This window comes from Dermacentor variabilis, chromosome 8 (assembly GCF_050947875.1).
Source record: "Dermacentor variabilis isolate Ectoservices chromosome 8, ASM5094787v1, whole genome shotgun sequence".
Classification (NCBI taxonomy): domain Eukaryota; kingdom Metazoa; phylum Arthropoda; class Arachnida; order Ixodida; family Ixodidae; genus Dermacentor; species Dermacentor variabilis.
The window spans coordinates 18,265,348-18,288,621 of NC_134575.1; the positions used below are offsets into that span (position 1 = coordinate 18,265,348).

General features: G+C 46.0%; 1 protein-coding gene across 1 annotated transcript in view; it reads left to right on the plus strand.

Annotated features, from left to right (window-relative positions):
* The window catches only part of LOC142589740 (somatostatin receptor type 2-like), a 143,681-nt gene that overhangs the window by 88,931 nt on the left and 31,476 nt on the right, over window positions 1-23,274 (plus strand). The gene's annotated exons all lie outside the window — the stretch shown is intronic.

Consider the following 23,274-nt stretch of genomic DNA (forward strand, 5'->3'; position numbering starts at 1 on the left):
TTACCTCTTTCTCTCTCCTCAATGGTGATTGCGACCCACAGTGTCAGCAAATAGTGTCAGTTGACGGAAAGAAATGTACGGAGTATTCACATGAATTCATGAACTATGCATTGCTGTCCTATTTACCCTTCTTTTGCGTCTATAGAGTTAGACATAAAGGACCTCGATGACTCTAAACTTTCACACCGTGCTAGCTAAACACCAAAATGGCGACAGCCATGACGTCGGCATGAACGCCGGCAGCACAAGCCTGACGTACGTCACAGACGCCATATTGTCGTCCTACTCGTAGCGTTCGCAACGCTGGCGGAATATAGTTACAGATAAGAATGTGATACCGGGCATCTTTTTGGCTGTGCTTTGCTGAACAGCAAACGGCAACTGCTATTACATAATCTAATTCGATGAGGCGTTTATTTGCGGTGGTGAAAGGTAGTCAAACCTGAGGGGACAGCGATAACGCGCGTCTTTTCATGACGCCGGCTGCAGGACAAAATGGCAACCGCATCATTACGTAATCTAACCTAAGCTAATCTAATCAAACGTCTGCTTTACTTAAGAGACAAGTTTCGTCTTCTGTGCCGCACCCTTTAACTTTCTCGCGATATGTGCAAAGTGTTTGCGAAAGATAGACGCCAGGCTACGACAGCATTGCTAACAAACGTACCGTAGGCGACGATTACGTACTCTTAAGCGGCACGAAAAGGCGTATGAAGTTGCAGCGACGCTTCAGGCTGTGGGGTTGCTTCGAAAGGTGTCAAAACAGAGAGAAACGAAGGAAAACAAAAAGAAACGTCCTATGGTAACGGGGCGTTTTCTTCGACCGAGTAATCGAGTCATCGTCAATCTCGAAGTACCGCATTCAATTGCGACAATAAGAGTGTAACGGCTCGCTGCGCTTCCGATTACGCCATCCATGGATCTGTCCTTAAGCGAATCGAGCGTCAGCGACTGAAACTGCCAGTCCGGAACATGCTGCACCGAACTTCGAGCGCCTATCGCCTTTGTACCCCCCGCCCCCACCTATCTGTTTTGCCTGAAACTAAGTTCCTCGCATCGATTACCGCGTCGATTTTGCCTTGTTGCGTGCAGTAGCCGCCAACCACCGCAGCCTCTGTGTGCGCTTGCTAGAAATTGTTTTCACCTGATAGTCATGTGGCCCCTTTGTGCGTATGTTTGTGTGTGTGCGTGTGTGTGTCTACCACAACGGGTCCGTCGTGTTCAGTGTGGAGGAAATGAAACAGCACTACAAAAGCGCCCGTGTCGAACGTCGATATCTCACCGAGAAAATCAAGTTTAGACAACGCAATGTCATTCAGAACGTGAGTAAAATTATAGTTGGAAGTTGTTGTTGTTTACACGTCTTTATTCACATTTTTGCCAACAAGTCACTGCTTGCTATTGCTAGGTTAATTAAGGGCCGCTCGCTTAAGCTGTTCATTCGCCTATAGTCTCTGGTGCTGCCACAAGAGAGGTTTCAGGTAATTTTTGGTAATGGCGCCCAATAAGAAATTACCATCAGCTTAGTTAGGCTCGCTTGCGATAGCGCACTAGAGTGCTTTGTCACGACGGAGCGAGATATTAATCAACGCTAAAATAGGGCCAGAACAACACATCAATAACTGTTCGCGATGAATGATCCAGATTAGGTAGCACTTGCTGCTGATTTACATGCTGTTGATATTGGAAGAAATGCCAGAAAAGAGGATACACATCAGACCAGACTTGCCCTGCTGTACACTCTTATATGGAGTCTTTTTGGTGGAAGGTAACTCTTCACAAGAAATAATTATACATCTTTGAGAGCCAATATCGGTCTGTGTCGGGCACAACCGTGGTCATATAAAGGACAAACGCCCTAATGATGAAGTGAAAATTTTATTCGTACGATATGACAGCGAATCGAGCTTTTTCGACGACCAATTGCCCCATTAAGGAAGGAAAAAGTGGAGAAGGAAGGCATGGAGGTTAACCAGTGTAGCGTAACCGGTTTGCTACCCTACACATGGGAGCGGGATGGGGGGGATGAAAGATGGGAGGAGGAGAGAGAGAGAGAGAGCACATAACACAGCAAACACATCGTCAGTTATAGTCCGTCACTCTCGCGCGGTACGCGACATCACTGTCACAGCCGCTTGTCCAAGCCCGTATCCTTCATAAACCGAAGTAGTCCCTGCGTCGCCTTCAGCTGCGATGTCTTCCGTCGGCGATATGTGAAAATGGTTGCAACTGACAATGGTCTATTGTCCAGGTGCGCTAGAACGGACGCCATGGACTGTCTCTGAACATTATGTGGTCTCATGGTGTAATGGTCAGCACTTTGGACTTTGCCCCATTAAGGTATTTATTGTTGTACTTGCGCCGCAGAGGTCGGGTCGCTGTCCTAATTTGCGCATGTCAATTCGCTTGGCTTATGCCCACCCGCTGGTCTTTGTCCTGGACAAAATACGATTAAAGATTCCACCCGCGTCATGGTTCGCGTTTCCGAGTGTGATTGGGTTTGCCTTTACAGCGTTAAGGATGTCCTTTAGGAAGTACGAACTATTGGCAGGGTTACAAGACTCGGCTATTAATGACAAATTGAGATACTTCTCCTCAGACGTGGCATCGAAAGCTTTGTTTTGGCTATGCGGCTATTTCAGAGCTACATTTTTTTTACGAAACCTTCTAGCTCATCTTTGGTGGCTAATTCAGCGGCTATACCTGGCTCAAAGAAATCCCGGCTTTATGCTTTCTGCGAATATCCGTGGAAGACACTAAGTTGTAGACTTCTTTTTATTTTGCGGAGTATAGCTTAATATGGGGGCCTGGAATGACGTGCCAAAAAGAAAAGAACGCAAACTTCTGGCTACTTTTTGACTACGTAAGATTTTCGCTTGGGGCTATTGTTGGGCTACCACGGATGCCAGGTTTGGCGATCTGTGGTTGGAGAAATCTAGTGACCTGGATCGTGCGTAGGCGCAGCGCGTGTTCCTACAGCTCGACCGCGCTGCACGCAATTTCGCGGGCAATCACTCTGGCTTCCTCGCCGCGCTCCCATCGAGTACCGTCCGTTGATCACCGCATCGATCTTGCGTGTTGCGTGCAGCGATGCCACTTTGGCTACCGGTGCCTACGTGCCACTTAACCGCACGCTGCGTTGCACACGGCTGGTTAGGGATTGCCCGAGTTATACAGTATATCGCGCTGGCGCGGCGCCATTGATCGATCGCGGCGCGCCCTGGCGGAAGCTCTTCGAACGACGGGAATGCAACAGCTCACGATGCCGCCGTCACCGCCGTAGTGTGCATTGTGCCTTTTGAGGGAGAGGGGGACGGAAGGATGAGGGAAAGGAGGAGAGCGAACGCGGCGCGCACGGCAATTAGGAGACGCGGCGACGGGGAGGAAGAGTCGGGTGCGAACTTACTAGGCGGATCGGGGTTCAAGTCACGCGAGGAGTTAGTTTGGCGGCGCCGCGTCTTGCCGACCCGCTCGGTGTCACGTTCTTGAAAGGGATCCTGCGAAACATTTCGCGAACGTGGTGAATTAGCCGACTCGGAGAACTGGGCTAGCCGGTTGCCTGGGGGCGACGCATCAGAATGACAGTGCATTAAGCCGCGGGTGCATATGACTCGAGGTAAACAGAGTGCAACCATTTGAAATCGCGGATGCAAATGTACGGCGAGGTCGTTAGACGGCTCGCGCTGTTTTCCTGTCCCACGTCGTTCGCTTGTCTGTAAGGCATCGCTTGTGTAGTTAAACTCCACTTGAGGGATAAAACATTTTATGTACCCCCTACGGCCGTGGGCGGACGTTACCGAGAGGAGCGTTTAAGAAGGACAACAAATAATGGCGTGTCGACGAGATATCAAGATGTGTAACGATAATTTTTATTTTTGTGTTTGTAATTGGACTCGGCCGCCCAGTCCCGTAGAAAAGGCGAGTGTGCTTGCGCAAGCTTGTGAAGTGACGTAATAAAAAACACAAATGAACACCAGAACTATTATTTATTTATTTATTTACTTGTGGATGAATGAAAGATTGACTAGATTGTTAAAGACTGACTTGTAGGAGGAGGAGGAGGGCAAGTAGGTTAACCAGAAATGCGTCTGGTTGGCTATACCCTACTCTTGGGTACTTTGAGGCTGCAGAATCGATGATGGAGACAACCATGGTGGGAAAGTTGGTCTAGCTCTGTCTTGCATTGAAATGCGCGACGGAATTCAAATGCCGTTTCTTTCGCCAGCTCGGTGCCCCAACTTTCAGGCCATCGTCGGTTTCGGATGAAATACACGAGGAGCGACTGAAGGAAAGTGGTTATCTGGGAGTTTCCTTGCTGCAGAATACTCTGCGCGAGGCGCATAAACGAAATGTACGGTGTCCAATAGAAGTACAATACGGAGGGAGGGGGAGGGGGGGAGTGCACGTTGCGAGGCTGAAATGCTGAAGGGAGACATTAACCTTGAAGTAAACCCAACCGGCTGTTATTGCACATGCCACGTGTAAATATACAGCTTTCTGTATACTCGTGCCTACTGGACGTGGAGATATGCTGACACTCGGGTTGGACGTTCGTGTGCGACAAATATACGGCGTCCCAGCTAACGTCGGCCAATCTGTTCGAGGAAATAAATATAATAAATGCACGGTGGACGACACCACTGTGAAACCTACGGCCTTCGGTCGTCGGACCTCCAACGACCAAAGATTGTAGGTTTTATAATTGTATCTTGCAATGTTTGCTTATCTGTTACTGCGATAGCAATTACACGGACACTCCAGGCGCATTTCCGCCGTCGCCGTGATGTTTTGTTTTTGTTGAACAGCTCGACGAACACTAGCCGGGACACACGGTACAGAGCTGTCTGGCCATGCGTAGATTAAGTCAGGCAATGATTGACCTGGGTGACCTTTCGTTTCTTCGATCATTTTTCCTTCTTCCCTTTGTTACTTTTTTTACACTTTTTAGTAGAAGTATGTCACCATTTCTTGCGCTGCGGCCGTGCCTTCATCTGTATGATCTTATTTACAGTTGTTGAAGAAAGCATGAGCGTCACGGAGGGCAAACGGCTCCCATTGGCTAGGGTCTCTCATGCGTCACAAAAAAGCAAATCAAGACGGCTGCACGAGAAGGTAGATCGAGCGAACGCAAGGACTTGCACGTTTCTTTAACCGGCAGTGAGCGTTTCAGGGGTCTTTGTGCTTTCTTCAGAGTTCCCAATTATAGTTTTTAGTGATTTCCAACCTTAGTGATTTCCAGGTTTCCTTTAAGTATAACAGTTCAAGCCCCAGCTAACGTTCACTAAGCATTTATATCGAAGCCGAAACGAATGCCATAATTCCATGGAATCATAAGTTTAAACTTTCATTTTATAATCGTGAGATTGCCGTTGTTGTGGCCCTGAATGCACGTGGCGATACCGAAAGTCAGGAATTGGTTAAGAATCAGGGCCCGGTATCCGCGAAAAGTTCTCACGCTAGAATTTGCGCGTAAACGAAAAAATTTCAGGCAATTCTGATTCCGGGCATATTGTTATCGAAGGTGGCCAGCCACTGGCAAGCATAGCATCTCACGAACGAAACACTTTGCGAATTCGGCCCCAAGTGATTAAGAGAAGCGGCTAGAGACCACAATCACGAGCTTTCGTTCGAGAGGGACCTTTTGCCTCACTTTTGTTTATTGATATGACATAATGAGATGTTGAGGCATAATTTATGGCGCCGGCTACTCCCTAGCTCTTGGATGGGTCTAACCTACAACAATAACGGGTTCAAGACTACATATCAAACAACATTTTTATACAAGCACCAGGACTTGCCAAGCAACGTTTTCACAGTAACACTACGACGTAATAAATACATGGTACGTACAATATACAAGTTAAATGACTCCACAGTTCCGTAGAAGAAAGACTCAAAAATACAAATGATATTGTCGCCTAATAATACAAGCCTCTAGTCAGCGGGTGGTACGTACACCGTGTAAATGCATTATCACATATAGTCACAACAGAACAGCCAACATAACATAATCCACACACACATACATATATACAGCGACATTGAAATGAAGGGAACAACACAAGCGTTAATAACAGCCAACAATGCCTCTGTCTTCAAGAAAAGTCTTTAGTTCCTCTAAAGCGCTATTCTGCAAGGCCGCTGTGCCTCACCTTCCGTTGTTTACTCCATCCGTCCTACGGAAAGCAGAAATCGTGCCACCCGGCGCCAGCGGCACACCGCGTAAAAAAAAAACGAATCCACAGCGAAGCTCTCCCGACCGCATTAAACGCGCGCGCGGGAGCCGCAGACGCAGCAGCCTGCCCCTATCGCGCTCGCTCGAACTTTCCGGCACCGTATAGCATTCTGAATTATTTAACCGCGTTTGCTTGCTTCCGACTCGCTTGTTAGGGCACACGTTCACCGAGGTAAGCGACGAGCTCTTTGCGGCGAGAGATGGAAACCAAGCCCCGGCAGGGGAGTGTTTTCGCAGACCCGAAGGGGGAAGCGGGGTGGCGGCGGGGTGGGGTAGGCGAAGGCATTCGGTCGATATATATATACATATATATATAGTTGTGTGTATATATATACACACAACTAGAGAGACCGCGCGGCCTCTTCCGTCTCGGTGGCACGGCGCAAACAACACTCCTCCAATGATTGGACAGTGCTGGCGAGGCCCGCTCTTGTCGTGTCCGTCTGGACCGCGCAACGCCATCTGGCTGGTGTCCGAGTGGCAACTACAAAACCTGCGTTTTCTTTCCTTTTTTTTCTTTTTTTGCTCGACCGACGACGTGTGGTCATCGTCGTCGCTAGCATCGCCGCAGCCGCCGCCGCCAGCTGGCGTTCCAGTCTGCTCACTAGCCTGGTAACAACAACAACAAAAAAGAAAAAAAACACCTACCCTTTCGCCCTTTCTCCACTCCTTTGCAGAAGTTTACCATTCGGTTATGAAGCCCCCTTGTTTCTAGCGGTGAACCACATTGAAGCAGCAGCCGGCCTCAATCGACTACGGAACATCCCCTGGCATGATATATTCGAGGAATGGTCCATCTTGTATATAGACATCTGTGTAATACGTATCTGTGCGTGCGTGCGGCATTATCGGAGCCAAGCAGCGCAGAGATTGGGGCGTTTTGTAGCTGGCCGACAACGCGAGCAATATCGAAAACGATTACAAAAAAAAAAAAAAAGAAAGATAGGCCTCGAAAGAGTTCTTATACACACCCATGCTATTTTGTGCCTATATAGAGGCAGTTCGTACCCTTTCCTCTACTTTTTACTTCAGCGTTCACGTCAGTATGTCGACGAAAATGGAAGCAACTATTGACTGCTTTTAAGCGTGACGGCAGAACACCTTCGTGGGTGCACCAAAGAGAGAAAATATAGAACGTCGTAAGTTTTGCATGGACAATGCACCATCGGAACCCGAATTCGAGCGAAGCAGAGTACGAGATAAAAAGGACGCGACCGCAGAGTTTGCTACAAAAACCACTAGGGCAAAACCTGGCGCTAGTGTCTATGGGAGCTACAAGCAGGGCCGTTTGCCAGCACTGCATAGATTGGTTGTTGTTGTTGTTGTTATTGTTGTTGTTATCACCTACAGCTTATGGCACGGATGGGTATTGTGTTACATTGATTTGCCTGAACTTCAAGTTCCAAAACCGTTCTTATCAAAACAAACTGATGTGTCATTTGAGTGTGCAATATTTTTCAACATGTTTGATGATAGTCTGCGCAGTGACGATGTTTTTTGGCCGCCCCCTTGATTAGTGATTGCTGGTTATGTGTTATTCTCTGGTAAATCCCAGTTAAGTTCCGAGATTGTACCTTGCTTTTGTCCAGTTTAAACTAGCGCTCGAAAATTATTTTCCTTAACTACTGCAATCTAGTGGGTCATGTTACCTAGTTTGATTAGCGCAGCTCAAAACGAAACAAGGAATGACAGACGCCTGTCCTCATCTGCTCGTGTTTTCTTTTTTTCTTCTTGTTTTGCTAAGCTGACTAGAAGATTAACGTTGTCGTCTGCTCAAAACGGGCAGCCCAGCGTATTTCGCACCGTCCGCTAGACTGAAACGAGTCCTCGAGCACTGTCGCGATTCGTGGCACTATTTTCTTGCGCGCACTCTCGTGGTCGGTATAGCAAGATCTCCCGTGTAGATTTCACAACACTGCACGCTTTTGAGCCCTGACGCGGTCGCGGAATCTGGCTTCAAGCTAAAGAGGGCAAGGGTGTGCGTGTGTGTCTGCGCGTACTCGCCACGTGTGTGCTTAGGAGTAAGGATAGAACCGATCAATAACTGATGACAAAAGGATGGCTCCTCCGCTTCACGGGCCGGTAAAATGCCGCTGTTACAAGCCGCGCTCTCGTCCCACAAAGAGACAAATAAAGAAGTCGGCCAGACATTGAGCCGCTTATACTTCCGTGGTTGTCTTTAGCTGTATCTTTCTCTCTCGTCTGCATTTTTTTCTTTTTTTGTCTCGCTGCAGTCTAGAACTTAACCTAAGGGCCAAGATGTCTTCTGGAGACGCTGTTTCTCGCTTTTGCTTTTTTTTTTTTCTTTCGCCGTCGGTCGTCTGGAAGGCTCGGTTTGCCATGAATTATAGAGAGACGAAACCTCGCGGGTTTCGCTACTTACCGCAAGCTTAACTGAGGGAAATGGAGGGACTCCAATGTCTTCGAGACTCGATGAGTTGCGCGGCTTAGTACGAGCTTCCGACGAGAATACGCGAAGAATAAACAACAAGAACATAAAGAAACAGCGGGACGCTCTGTTGAAAGGAAAGTTGTTGCGCGCGGCTTAGCTATAAGACAGCGTGAAAGGTGGTGGCGGAAGACTTTGCGCCTTTACGTCGTCTGTTAGGGAACAGGCACTTAGCCAAGCCACTGTCCGGCGACAAGTCTGTTGATCTACGCCGATCTCAATGGTATAGCCACGTGGCGAAGAAAACTTGGAACGCATTAGTGCAGAGCGCGGGCAACACGGCGCTGGGCTTTTGGAACCAGGAACTAGGCGACAAAACTCAACTACCAATAAGGAGGACGTCTGCACGCCAACGATTGCCGTCTGCACGCTATACGGTCCTTGTAGTCTGCTAGCGCTCGGCCTTTTTGTTTATTGTTTTCCGGGCCTGGTTTGCCTCTCAGCCGGAGGTCAAGGCACGTGACAAGAGCATTTTGCGAAACGGGTTTTATTATTTTGCGTTAGTTTGCGCGTTTATTTTGTGGTAAGCTGCGGTAGCAGACTAATCGGAAACGAAAGGGCAGGAAGCATTAGTATCCCAAGGGACTTCGTGCATTTATCCAGAAGGCCACCTCCAATTTCTCATCGCCCTTTTGTTATCTATTTGTGCATTAAGACACCATTGCCCGACACTTTGTGCGTCACTGGACAAAACCGGAATAAACAACTTTTGCTCCGACAGGTCGCCCTTTCATAGTCACGGGAGTGGAAAATTGTTTTCGCAGACCCGCGGGCAGTAAACAACTTTTGCACCGCAGTTTCCGGCACCGCGGGCCAGATTACCGCTCGAGACCTCTCGTGCATGAACTATCTTCGGTTTTCTCGCATTACCCGTGGGCATTTTCTTACATTTGCCCAAATAAAAATAATTTAGCAAGAAGGAGACGGTGCTGTTGGACTTCAACTTGCATAGAAATGCCGGGAAGCAAGAGTTCAGGATTGACATCTGGCTGGGACAGCTGGGACATCCTGAAGAGGCGAACTCTTACCATATCTGTGTCTTCAGAAGAAACCTTACTTCGGGAACCTTTAACAGGAAACTAGGGAACAGAGAAACGGTTCCTCTCGACATGTACTGAACCTAGCGTGATGAAATGTGTTGAATTCTAAATAGAGCGTTAAAATCTACTGACTGTTACGAACAGTGTATTTTTTTATTTAGGCCATCAATTCTTTTTACAATAAATGCGGAAAATTGAGATTGTTCAACAATATGAAGTATCACGTTCGAAAATCCATGACTTATATAAAAAACAATATCGCGATTCTTCAAACCGTATTAATTGAGGAGATTTTGATCAAGTATGTTGTGTGTAAAAAGTAACCCCTTGCTGCATGAATTTTCACTTTTTTGAGCAAAAATTAGTAAAACTTTTGCTTAGGCCAAATATTCCTAAACAAAACCTCACTTTTCTAAATAAACGCTTGGCTGAGATTTTATGAGCCAAATTGTCACGTATCGTATATGACGCATTGTGCAATGACGGGCATATTTTGTGATCATGCAAAAAAGTGCTAAAATTCCCGAAAATATCAGAACCCTTGAATACTTGACCCACTGCTTTAAGAAACGGGGTGTATTTCTCACAGCTCCAGCTAGTACAAGTTTTACTAAAATTTGATGACGTCATCCTTGATTGACAAATTGGGAGCTTCAGTATCCAGCGGGATCGCGGAAACGGTGACTAAGTTTTGTTGCTATTCTTTCTAGAGTTATTCGTTGCTACTGTCGCTATTAGCGCTTGGAACGTGGATATCTTCATCTGAAACACCGCCGGCATTTTCTTTTTCTTATGTATTCTACCCGAATAATAGTGAAAACAAAATATGCAGCCCGAACAAACATATTATGCCGCCAAGCTTGCTCTTTCTCGAGAAAACAAATACGTGTTCTCCTCCGATAGTCAATACTGGCCTCTTGTACCATATACGTATGCTGCAGCAGTTCATGTTTGTCTCACAGAACCAGCCAAACGTATTTCTTGATCGAAACATCACAAGAGGCTAATAACGGGTAAATAAACATGCTGATACATATTACGGCGCTGATTTCAAGCGTAAAAATTCAGAAAATAACCTCTCAATTGACGAACTTTCTACACGTTGTGCGACGTGCTGCCACTGAACATTTATTTTAAAGGAAAAATAGCTCAAGAATTAGTTCTGTTGTTACTGCGGCTACGTATTTCATTGCTAGAGAGGTCATAGCTAGATTCCGGGAGACTGTGTGGGATTTTCCTTCTTCGCGATTACGTTATGCTAGAAGTTGTTCTATGCGCATGATACTCTAAATTTTATGTTAGAAGGTGGTCGAAAAAACGTGGCGCACCAAGTTCACCACTACGCAACTGCGCAATGAAATCGAATATTGCAGTGCTTTGACCTGCATAACTGAGTACGGCCAAAGTGGATAAAATCCAACCACTTGGCTCTGAAATATCTGTACGATTAACTTGGCAATATGAATTTTGTAAAGAAAGATAACGGCTTCACCGAATACCTTTATGTATTGTGTTTCGACGTTTTAGGCGGTCTAATATATACAGTTTACAAATAGCGATCACCTGTTTATGGTGTGGAGTCGCGAAGTTGTACAGGTGGTGCTTCAATTTTTTCGAGAACTGTACCCATTTTTCGGCGGTTCCTTGCAAAATTCAAGCCTCGTCGAAATAAGTTTAGTCGTTGCGTAACGAGGTGGCTGCGGCGTTCCAGAAGTGCGTGAATAGCGAAACGGAGTTCTCATCCAGCTAAAACCTTTTCCTTAAGCTTATTTTATAACTCTGTAATAATAAACCGGGTCTTTCGTAACAGTGCATTTCATTCGGCATTCTTCTTGTCATAAATAGTGCAAGTCGAGCTCCGCATTTTGTAACGATCCATTTCATTTTACATTCCTCCTATCATCAGTCTTAATGACAGACGAGAATCTGTATTTTGTAGCGAACCATTTTATTTTGACTTCATTTGATCACTTGTTTTGCAGCTCACAATGACCGACCATGCGGAACACGTATTTTGTAATGATCCTCTTAGATTTACATCCTTCTTGTTCTCTTACTTCTTCTTTTTATTATTATTATTATTATTATTATTATTATTATTATTATTATTATTATTATTATTATTATTATTATTATTATTATTATTATTATTATTTCTGCTACACTTGATAGTTAGTGACCATGCAAGGTCCGTACTCTGTAATGGTATACTTCATTTTCCATTCTTGTTCGATCGTATGTATCGCAACTCATGAGTGACCAAAGCTGGTATTTAGTAAAGATCCCACTTTGTTCTCCATTCCTCTTATCTTCTGTCGTGCCAATAGGCTGATCCCGGTGATTGAGGTGGCGTGACATTGCCGGAATTGGTGACAAATGGCTATGTAACTCGGTCGATTGATTGGGTTTTGCGGAACAATGGCGACTAAGGCCAAAAGGTACCAGAAGCAGTGATGAGGCGGTCTTCTCCATAGGTACCGAAAGCACAAAAAGAAGTAAAAGCAATTGGTGTGTATAAGGCCACGCAATAAAAGGAATTGATATATAAAGTGATAGTGAAAAAATAACACCAAGACATGAGACATATTAATAAAACTGGTATATAATTGAATTGAATTTATTGATAGGAAAGACAGAGAGGTCGACCTGAGCTAGTGCGCTCTAGTCTGCTACTCTGCACTGGGGAAAAGGGAAGGGGAGTGAGAGTATTGGGATGGATGATGATGATAAGAGAAGGGGTGAGTGCTTATGTACATGAGACAGTTGCCTCGCTAGAGCCGCTCGTCGAGCTTGCTGTCCTGCAGGAACTTCAACAATACTTTTGTTGCACTCAATGAAATTAAAGGTTCTTTACAACCAAGGACAAAACGAACGGAGAACGAAATGGATCGTTACAAAAAATGCACGGCGCCTGAACGAACTCTGTATTTAAGTAACGCGGGCACGTGCATTGTCCGGAGTGTGACGTCATATGAACGGGTCAGCTTCCGGCGTTTTCTCATTGCGAAGAAATTGCGAGCACGCCCGCGTCTCTTGACGTGTGACGTCACACGACGTCGTTCTCCACTACGCAGCCAAGTCTACGTACCTCCCTGAGCGCTTCCCGACAACGCCTCGGCCGCTTCCATCACGCGTTCGACTGTGTCGTAAATTCGGATTTCGAAACCCGCTAATTTATGAGAGTCGGGAAGACGTACGTCCTCCCCGCTTTCGTCGTATATGTTATATTTCGGCAATCTCGCAAGACGCACTATGGCATCGGAGCCTTAGAGACTGGGCGTGCGGTGGTCGGTGAGGCAAAGGAGATTTCTGGCTCTCCGTTGAAGTTGGACATATAACAGAAGGCGTTATTATTTTTTTTAATATGCTACCAGACGACGCATTTTATCGCCCGAAATGTTGCGAAATTGCCCGTCGATCTAATAAAAAACAGTTGCCATAAATGTGGCGGAGACTTCATTTAGGAAATCAGAAAGAGAGAGAGAGAGAGAAGGAGAGGACGCAGCAGACGACGCCACTTTATGGACTGCTGTAAACCCGTCTGCTCAAGTTGGCTTCCTTTATTCTTTTCTTGCTGCGCTTTAGGTAACTATGCCAACACTAACTTACGTGCCCTTGTATCATCGCAAATCAGAACTTCCTTAAAAAGCGCGTTCGGTCGACACGTTGGCCCACACTCAGATGAATCAATCAACGACTTGACACCTGCAGTTACTATCGAAAGTATTTCTCAAGCACTTTGAGTTTATTTATTTTCGATAACAGGTTGAATATAACGAAAACGAAGGTACGAATGTTCCGTTTTCTGAATATCGTGCGGTAATCCTAGAGCGGATACGTAAGCGTGACGTGATAGATTTCAAAGCGCTTTTCTTTCTTTATGGGCCCATCGTGGCGTTAAAAAAATCATTAAACATGCTAAGTTCAGTTCTTGGATCTTTTAGAGCACAATATGCAGCCAATTCTTAAAGATAAAAATTTAGCTATAGGTCTGAGATGACGCCCTCGAAATACATGACGTCACGCCAGGCTGGTGCGGTAACTTCAATGCGGTTGTCGCCGCCTGTCTGACCGTCTTGCGCGTTTTCCAGCTTGCTAAGCCTCTTCTGACGACAACGTTACCTTTCCTTGGCATTGTGGGAAGGTATTTCACTGATGCAGTTCAAACAATCGTTCTTCTTAGTCTCTCTTTAAGCTATGTTACGAAGGTAAGCTAATATGCTCGGCTGTTCTTCTCAAACGTTTAACACAATTTCTAAAATTTTCGCTCTAAATGGTCTCTTAAGCAGTTCTATTCTTTTTCTTCCCCTTTCCCCCACCCCCAGTGCAGGGTAGCAAACCGGGTGCTCTTCTGGTTGACCTCCCTGCCTTTCCTGTCCTTGCTCTCTCTCTCTCTCTCTCTCTCTCTCTCTCTCTCTCTCTCTCTCTCTGTCTCTAAAATTTTCCAAATGGCCAAACAGCAAATTCACACTTCCGTATCTGCGCAGTATACAAGCCGATATCGTGCTAATGTGAGCGCCAGCGATAGCGATGTCTGAAGCGGGCGAAACATTATTTATTTATTTATTTATTTATTTATTTATTTACATATTGCTCACGCACTCCAAATAACAGTATTATGCGTCGGGGGGAACAGCAAATAATACATGTAAGAAATGTGAAAAGGAACAACAATAAAACTGACAAGAGCAGTAAGTATGTACATCACCCTGAAATGTAGCACTAATTTGTGAGTAACACTTTTGCAGTGCATGCGCAAATAACCTAATAGGTTTACGTTTATAGGCTGTTAATTATAGCATCCAATTCGTCCGCTTCAAACACTGCATTAGGTACAGATTGTAATTTTTCATATATGTTCTTGTACGATAAAAATTTACCTAATTTACAGCGCGTCATCAGACAGGCTGGCCGACACTACAATAGGTAGCCCTATCAAAACGTTGTTAAGTTACTTTCGGGCACGTTATTCGTAGTTAATTCCATTATCACCAGAGTGCGTCTGCGTCTGTCAAATCTCACCTTGACATTCAGTTTTCAAACATGTGTTACTTTTTAAATTTCTTTTTAGTACGGCGTAATTGAAAACTTGGCACATTTTGCCCCCAAAATTTGCCGACGTCCGAGAACGTCTGCGAAAAAAAAAAAAAAAGATTCCTGAACGGGAACCCTGAATCTAGAACCGTCGGCGTGAATTAAGCTTTACCTCTTAAATGCAACGATTTTCATTCGCACTGCTTCAGCGGTTGCCTGAGTACAGTGTCGGGGGCGTTTTGTACGTATCTGAAAAAAAAAAAAAGATATCCATGTTGAGGCAAAGCCCCGCTCGAAAACCGCGAGACCCGCGGAGAAGAAGGCCTGTGATTAAGTTCGGGTTGATGCGGTATACGGGTGAGCATACGGGTATACGGGTGCGTATACGGGTGAGCCGCCCGCTTGGAATGGCATCGCTTTTAGAGATACGTTTACCTAGCGCACGCTGGAGTAACGTTAGCGATAAGAGCCTTCGTAGATCCGTGTTCGGCGAAGTACCTCTGAAGGGGGGGGGGGGGCGCAATGCCATGAACGGTGAGCATCGTTTATCGCTAATTCACGTCAGCTGGTGGAGCCGGGAGTTGCTTGCATCTTAATGCGCTCGCATTCCGTTGCACTCGAATCGGGAAATCTTTTTTCAATGACGAAAGGGCAGTATATTCCTTGGAATCAATTATCGTGCGTGTTCATCGCGTCTTTACAGTGCTTTTTAAAATTTGAATGCGCTAGAATTTTTTGCCTGACGTATTCAAGTGGCGAAATGTTCGACTCGAATCCGTGCAGTCCATAAATGTGGACTTCGAAGAGCGCATCTAAAGCAGAATGTTCTGTCCCTGTTCTGAAAGTACGAAGAAGACATGGAGAGGGAAGTCAGGGCGCAAAAAATAAATAAATACATAAATCAAAGACAAAGAGAGAGACAGAGAGAGAAATAAACCCTTTTTTTTAAACCTTAGTTAAAAGTTTGATTATTGCTTTCTTTACACTCTATGCGTGCGTTATTCGGATGACCCCATTCGCCGGTGTATTTGTCGCTCATTTGTACCGCCTGGGGACGCCGGCATTGTCTTTCTATATTTAATGCAATGGCATTAATAAATGCTTTGCTAGATGTATTCGAACAGCCAAATTTTCATTCAATATACAACTTAGTGATTTGTTATTCATCTTTATTTCTGCATTTCGTACAAAGGAAATGCAGGGAACAAGGACAAAAAAAAATCCTTCCGTACACGACAGCGAGAAGGGTCTATGCACTTAGGCAAATCTTGATAGGTTGTGTACAAGGTGTCCTAGCTAACGTTGGTCAAACTGGTTAAAAAAGAAAAGAAGAAAGGTGAATACAATATACGGTCATTGCAACAACGCCGTTCGGTCATGAGTTCTCTTCCGCCACCAGGATAACTCTTGTGTACCAATTACGTGGCAAATTGCGGAAGATGGAGTGAACAAGTTCCTAATTCCTTTTCTTTTTAATTTAGTGCATGCCTTATAGTGGGAAATTCCCTGTTATAGCGCTCTCAAACGCCCAGTTTAGTTATTGCGAGTGCCATGAGTCCTGCGTAAATATTTTCTTCTAGCTTTATACGTTTCGTGCATCTTTATACTTGTATCAGTATATTGAACCGTTGCGTAGACTTGCAATGACTGCGGTTCTATCAATTTGTGCCTTGCTTTATTTTTGATCAATACTTTAAACGTCCCTCGCTTGTCTCGACTGCTGACCAGCTAATCCTTCCATCTTCTTTGAACCCGAACGTTTCGGGAAGATATACGCAGTAACTACAGGTCTCGCTGGGTGAATACCTTGACATTCCATTAAGATGTGCCGAATCGTTCGCTGTTCTCTCTCTCTCTCTCTTCAGCCTTTTTTATGTTCTTTCTTTATGTACGTTTTCTGTCCTCAGGCGGCGAGCTCGGGCGACAAATAGCAAGGCACCGACTTTTGGTTATCGTATAGATTTTTTATAGATTTTTTTCCTCTCGATTTCTTTCATGTCGTTTTTGTAAGTCTCTACATGGTATTTCTTCGTTTCCGTCGTTCGCATTCAATTTACCGTCTCTGTTTCCGTCGCTTTCTTTTTTTTTTTATGACTCTCGGCGGGTTGTTTACGACCCCGCTTTTGGAACGTGGATTCCACTTCGAAGTGCCGAGTCGTGCCCGCTTTCTTTGCAGCGCATACATTCCTCGTCCTGCTTGGAATATTTGCTCCTGCATGCTTTGTCCTCGGCCCGCCAGTGCCGGCCTCAAAGAGCCAGGCACTGCTATTCGCGATATCATACAGATTTTCGCCTCCTGATTTCTTTCTTGCCGTTTTTTAAAAATCTACATGGTCCCTTTTTATTTAGTTTTTATTTTTTAAATCTCCGCGGTCCTAGCCATACGCTGACCCAGACGCGCCATCTGGTGCGTCGCAAAGGTCGCAAAGCTAACCGCGTGTCGTCATTACGTCGAAATTTAGAGGAACGTCAACCCAACCAGCAAATAAAAGGCGAATTCTACGTGGGTTATCGATGGATTCATTGATGTACTGACTTATTGCGGTGTTTACCTGCTCATATAGCCCAGGGGTTAATACACTACAGCGAAGGACTGTGGAATAAATCTGGTCAGCTGGGGTTTTCTGTTGAATTGCGCTATATGTCTATATCAGAATACCTTGTAACAGCGCGGAAAGATGGTACGAGATAACACAACCGCGCATACCACAAACGCACACACGTCCGCGTGTATATATATATATATATATATATATATATATATATATATATATATATATATATATATATATATATATATATATATATATATATATATATATGTGTGTGTGTGTGTGTGTGTGTGTGTGTTTGTGCGTGTGTGTGTGTGTGTGTTTGTGCGTGCGTGCGTGCGTGCGTGCGTGCGTGCGTGCGTGCGCGTCCGAGCATCAACTGCCAGCGCGCGCAGTGCAGGAGGCCATGGCTTCAAGCTCCAAGTGGCATCTATTTATTCCGTAATCTACCTATATTCATATGTCTGTCGGTCTCGACATGTGCGCTCAGCGCATCGACCAGAGAGCAACGTATCCGAACCACAGAGTTTCGCGCAATCGTTTGCAGGAAACCCGGCAACGACGTTGCTCGTGCCATCAACGCCTGCGCGAGTGAACGACCGCCCCGCGAAAGGGTCGTCGGCGTTTTATAGGCGGCGCTGCCTATGAGCGCGCGAACGCGGTCGTCGACACAACCGTGCGCAAATGGCCCACGAGATGCTGCCGGGGGAGGAGGAGGAGGAAGAGGAGGAGGGGAGCACAGCGCAAGGGTTGAGTGCTCGCGAAAATAACGCGGCTCGCCGCCGTCGTGTCGTCCTCCGGCGCGCAGCGGTTGGCATTTGGCTCGGGGTAAACGTTTTCTCCTCCTCCTCCTCCTCCTCCTCCTCCTCCTCAGCCCCCTCGCTGCTGCTGCACCGAAAAAACAAACAGCTGTCGAGTGCAGTCCTGAGATGTTACGCCCACGGCAGCCGCGGAAGTTGCGTGCACTGGGGCGGGCCCGTTACTCGTTTCCGAGAGCGCGGAGAAAGGATACTCGTGGCGAGAGCTACAACGAATCTGAGCTGCCCTTCTTACACAGGATTCCCACAAAAATTACTCATTGGTAGATTTTCGTACTAAATTAGTTCAATAAAGTATTAATCTCTTACAAAATATTAGTAGAGGGAAGTGCGACGCTAGTTTCTACGGGTGGTGCGAATATGCGTTGTCTATAGCTCGGTCTATAGCTCCTCTTTTACGCCCGTATAAAGGGTGCAAGGATTTGGGTTATAAACCGAAAGCACCCCGTAAGGGTGCAAATCACTTTACAGTGGTCGGGGTTGTGCCATCGTGGCGAATGTGGGTACGGCGGACAGATTGTACATACGTGGATTTCCCTAAGCTTCGTAGCTGCTGGCTTCGAACGGCTTTGAGACTTTCCACATCGGTAATTTTCAACGAGTTATCGCGTCGTAAACGCAACGATTCGCAGTGACCGTGAACGCGAGCGCGTACGTTGTCGCCGTGCCGCGTTTAGAAAGCCACAATTTCTACGAGAGAGCTCGATACCGTTTCGAAGGCTGCTCCATACCCTAACCTGCAGCCCCGTCTGTCACGAATTACGGCCGCCACGTCTTCCTTTCTTTCCTTTTTGGTAGTCCATCTGCAGTTACATATATTCACGGAAACCTCGGTGCAGATGAGACGGGAACGGAGCTAACTTTTCTACAGCCTCGTAGCGTAAGTATAGAAAAAAAAATCGTTAACTCGGCGCATTTATTTATATTTCTTTATTCAAGTTCGTGCGGTACGTACGAATACCCTTTTGAGGGTAGGTGAGCAGCGCAACGGCGGGACACGTTTTAAATAAATTTGAATTTCTTGCGCTAGGCCAAAACTGTGGCATATCGAAAATGTCCCTTTTTTTTTTTTTGGAAATGAACGCATAATCCTGCTAAAATTCAGAAACCATGTTTGCAACCACGGTAACTACGTAACAAGAACGCTCATCGCAAATCTTAACGCTGTAAGTAATCGTGTGCTCATAAGCGTATGTATTGAGAGCATTTATTTTATGTATGTCATCTTCCTCATCTGTACATAACCATCGCCATCGCTTTGCAGCTTCTTTGTCGGCGCACTAGCTCGTACTTTTGAAATGAAAGCGCCGAGGTAGACCTCTGCTTCTGATTTTATATATATATATACATATATATATATATATATGCGCCACGTAAGTTGTGTTCAAATAAAACAAATGCAAGTGCCACGTAGCTGGACAGAACCAAGGTTATGTTGTTCTCCGTCGCTTGGCGCAAGCCAGACTGTTTTCTTTTTTATTTCGCTTAATTACATAACTAGTTTTTATTCATTAATCAACTTCTCGAATATTATATCCAGAGCAAAAGTGTCAATGAGACAGTTGCAGAACACCCTGAAATATTCTCGACTCGGCTTTCTGCAGCTCAATACGTGCTACTCAAAAGTTCTCTGTATTTTTTCCAAGCCTGAAAGAAAACTCGAAAAACACAGTCGCGCGGTACTTTTTCATGTTTCTTCCAGTTGTTTCGCCGTAGAGTAGGCTTTCATCCTTCGATATCAAAGTACAGTCTCAAGAAGAATGCGGAGATAACGCCTGAACTTTGTTGCCGAGGTGAGATGGGGCGTAGCAAAAGTCTACAAAACATGAACACAGACATCTATTTTCAAACTTTTCTTGCGGGTTCTCGGACCTGCCGATGTAGCGACGCGTTTGTGATACCGTGTTCGATAACCATTTCACCTTCTGTGGTACTATATATACGTTCATTGACCAATAGGATTTAGTTGGTAGTCAGCGCTTGTGTTTGCACACCCTTTCCGCTAACCATACACCTGTATTCCCGCACTTCCGTGTTTTGCACAGCATTCACGTCAGAAACTTGAACTCGCCGCGGCATCGCTATCCTAATTCAGTACATTATCACCAATTCTTTCTTAAGTTTACGTCAATGTAGCGTTTGCAGCACGTAACTGTAACACACTCCCTCGTGCCTGACGACCAGAACGGCGTAAAAGGCGGCACATATATATATACATAGCAGACGACGCTTTGAGCTTTATAACTCTCTGTGCCTGAAATTCCGCTGAAAGTGCCGTCTGCTAGCGGCGTATGAGGAGCAGACCGTTTCAGTTTTAAATAGCAGAAGAGGCGGCAGCGTCGTCTGCTGCGAAAGTGAACCGTAAACAGTGAAGTCCCCCTTCCAGATTGAATCACACCGACGCTTCCTTTGAGAGAACTGCACCATTTTGTCGAGAAAGAGCACGTATGTATGCATATATATATATATACTACGTACAATCTACACGGCGGGCGCACGGGGGCGGAGACGACGGATACGTTTCCTTTGCACACTCTGGCTCACGACGCGTTGCACAGAACAAGTGGTCTATACAAACGAAATGTTTGGGCTACGGATGCCGGTTTGCCTGCCTGTCGTTAAGAATATCGGTTCGTTTATTCACATAGGAGCTCTCTGCAGCAGCACGAGCCACCAGACGTGTTGCAATGACCACAACCCATGGAGCCGCGTTTCCAGTGGCTGCTCGTAAATCATTCGGCGCGGTGCACTAACGCTATAGCAAATTCCAATAAATAGCTTGCAGCGCCGCAAAACCTACGAAGTGTGCTGACACGATTTATACCGCTCGGAAAGAAATGGCGCCTCGTTCCTGCGGTGCGGTGCTTTTAAAGCGCACATAAATTACCCGAGCAAGCAGTTTTCTCCCTGCCAGCCAGAAGCACTATTTTTTATAGTGTTCTTCAGAACTGGCAAACTATAATAACCTAACGCCGCGCGATCGTGGTTCAAAGCAACGTGAGTTTGTTACACGTTGTTTCTATAGATATTCGATGCGTGTGGCATTTCCCGCTCGTATCATAGAAGCAGCTCACTTAAAATCATCGTCTGCTTGCTCCAACGTTGTTCCTATATGTTGACAGTGGAAGCATCCCGTTTTCTGTAGAGATCGTCGTCTGCTAACGTGAACGTTACATGCTAAGTGAGTTCTGGCACTTCTAGAAGATATAAGCAGTGCACCTCAAGGCGTCGTCTGTTGGCACGATGCCCAGCAGAAGACGGTGTCAGCGCTACCATGCGCGCTGTGCAAGAAAAAAAAAGAGGAAGAAACTGTGCGCGTCTTCCACTCCATCTTCGTTCTTCGTTATTGGTCTACACGGGCACCGGCTCGCACAATACTGCACGTAACTACAAGGCAACGCAGAGTATCTGCGCACAGACGGACACACAAACACAGACGCACCAGTGCCACACGTTGGCGAAAGGCTGCCTAACGCTCGCTCGCAGAACGAGCTTTCTTCGTTGGGCGAGGTATTTTCAGAGCGGTTCTCGTATGTACGTGTGTATGTATACATTTGCCTCGGGAAAGTATATTGCCGACTCAACGCCGTACGGCGTCTTCGCGCGTAGGTTGGGAATTCTAACGGTCCGCAAAGGCTCGCAGGCGCTGACGTAATCGATGGCGCGTCGACGGCTCGAGAGACAGATGTGACGTACCCGCGCGCATGCGCTAACGCGCGCCCTTCTGTTGACGCGCTTACCGGTATGCGCCCGAGCGTGCGCATACGTTTGTGTTCGTGCGCGTGCGTGTGTATGAGTGGCGTGTGTTTGTGCTTGAGCCCCGTGCTGATGCGTACGTGGGAATGCGTATCAATCCGTCCTTGTGTAACCGTGCTGGCTTCTGCGTGCTGTAATGCACGCTTGCATAATGCGCCTGTAGGCGCGTTCGTTTTCCCAGACCAAATCCGGAAGGTCCTCAAGCATTTGTGTGATCCCTTCGTAAAGTGCTCCAAAGTGCGCAAATAACTAATGCAAACGACATGTTCAGATGTTCGATGTCGCAGTGGTTGCTCATGGCTGTCGGTCTGCGCTTAAACATTCCTGCAAATGAAATCTTTATGCGTGCACACGCATGCATAACGATAGAGCCTATAGATTGGGGCAGGTAAAACTGCTGTAAGCTGCTTACCTTTGCCGACAGTATGTCGTTTCTTCATTCATATATAATTTCCCTGACGTACATACATACATAGTACGTTATACGTACTATGTATGTTATATGCAAGCATGCGGAAGTATTGCTAAATAATGCACGGCTTCCTCCAGAAGTCCTCGTACACGCCGGCGGCGTGTGACAGAATCCTCGCTTGCACAGTCACGCATGAAAACATCAAAGCCGATGGAATAAATGCTGTGCAGAGTCCAATAAGCTATTTGAATCACAGTCGAGTAGCAGCGCCATTTAGGTGAAACGTTGCTGACATAGACAGATAGAGAAAAATGACGACATTCAAAATGGTGCAACTTCGGCGGCCGGAATTTTCACAACGTTTGATTGTCATAAGTCGCAGTTTATGGGACTGGGATATATGCTTTTGGTGCAGAATTGTGGAGTTCCAAACGTAACGATTCATTTATCTGAATTTACCAATTTTACCTCATTTCTTTGTAAAACGTTTGAGGCCATAAATGCTGCTTCCAGCAGTCGGTAGAATTTCACTTTCTATTTTGTATGGAAGGAACTTGATTTAGTCGGTTCAATTGTTTCCGAATGGAATCCTTTTTTCGTTTCAAGCGGGAACAGAGTAATTAATGTTGGCCTTGAGCACGAAGTCCTTGGCCTGTTACACTAACATATTGGGCGCCAACGAGAAGTGAAATGCAAACTACGACAATAATGAAAGTGGTATGTTTAGGATATCTTAGGCAGACGCGAACCAAAGGTGACCTCTGGCACCGTTTGTCCTGCAAGTGGAAGTAAGGCTGCTGACCACGAGTATTCGCAGTGCTCGTATCCGACGCAAATTCGCAGACGACACTCCGCAATAAGCGCTGAACCCGACGCTGTGCAAATAACTTTGCAGACGACACAGCGCAAGGGCCGTGCAGACGACATTTTGCGTCTCCGCCAATCGGTGCGCTCCTTTCCAGACGGCGGGGCGTATAT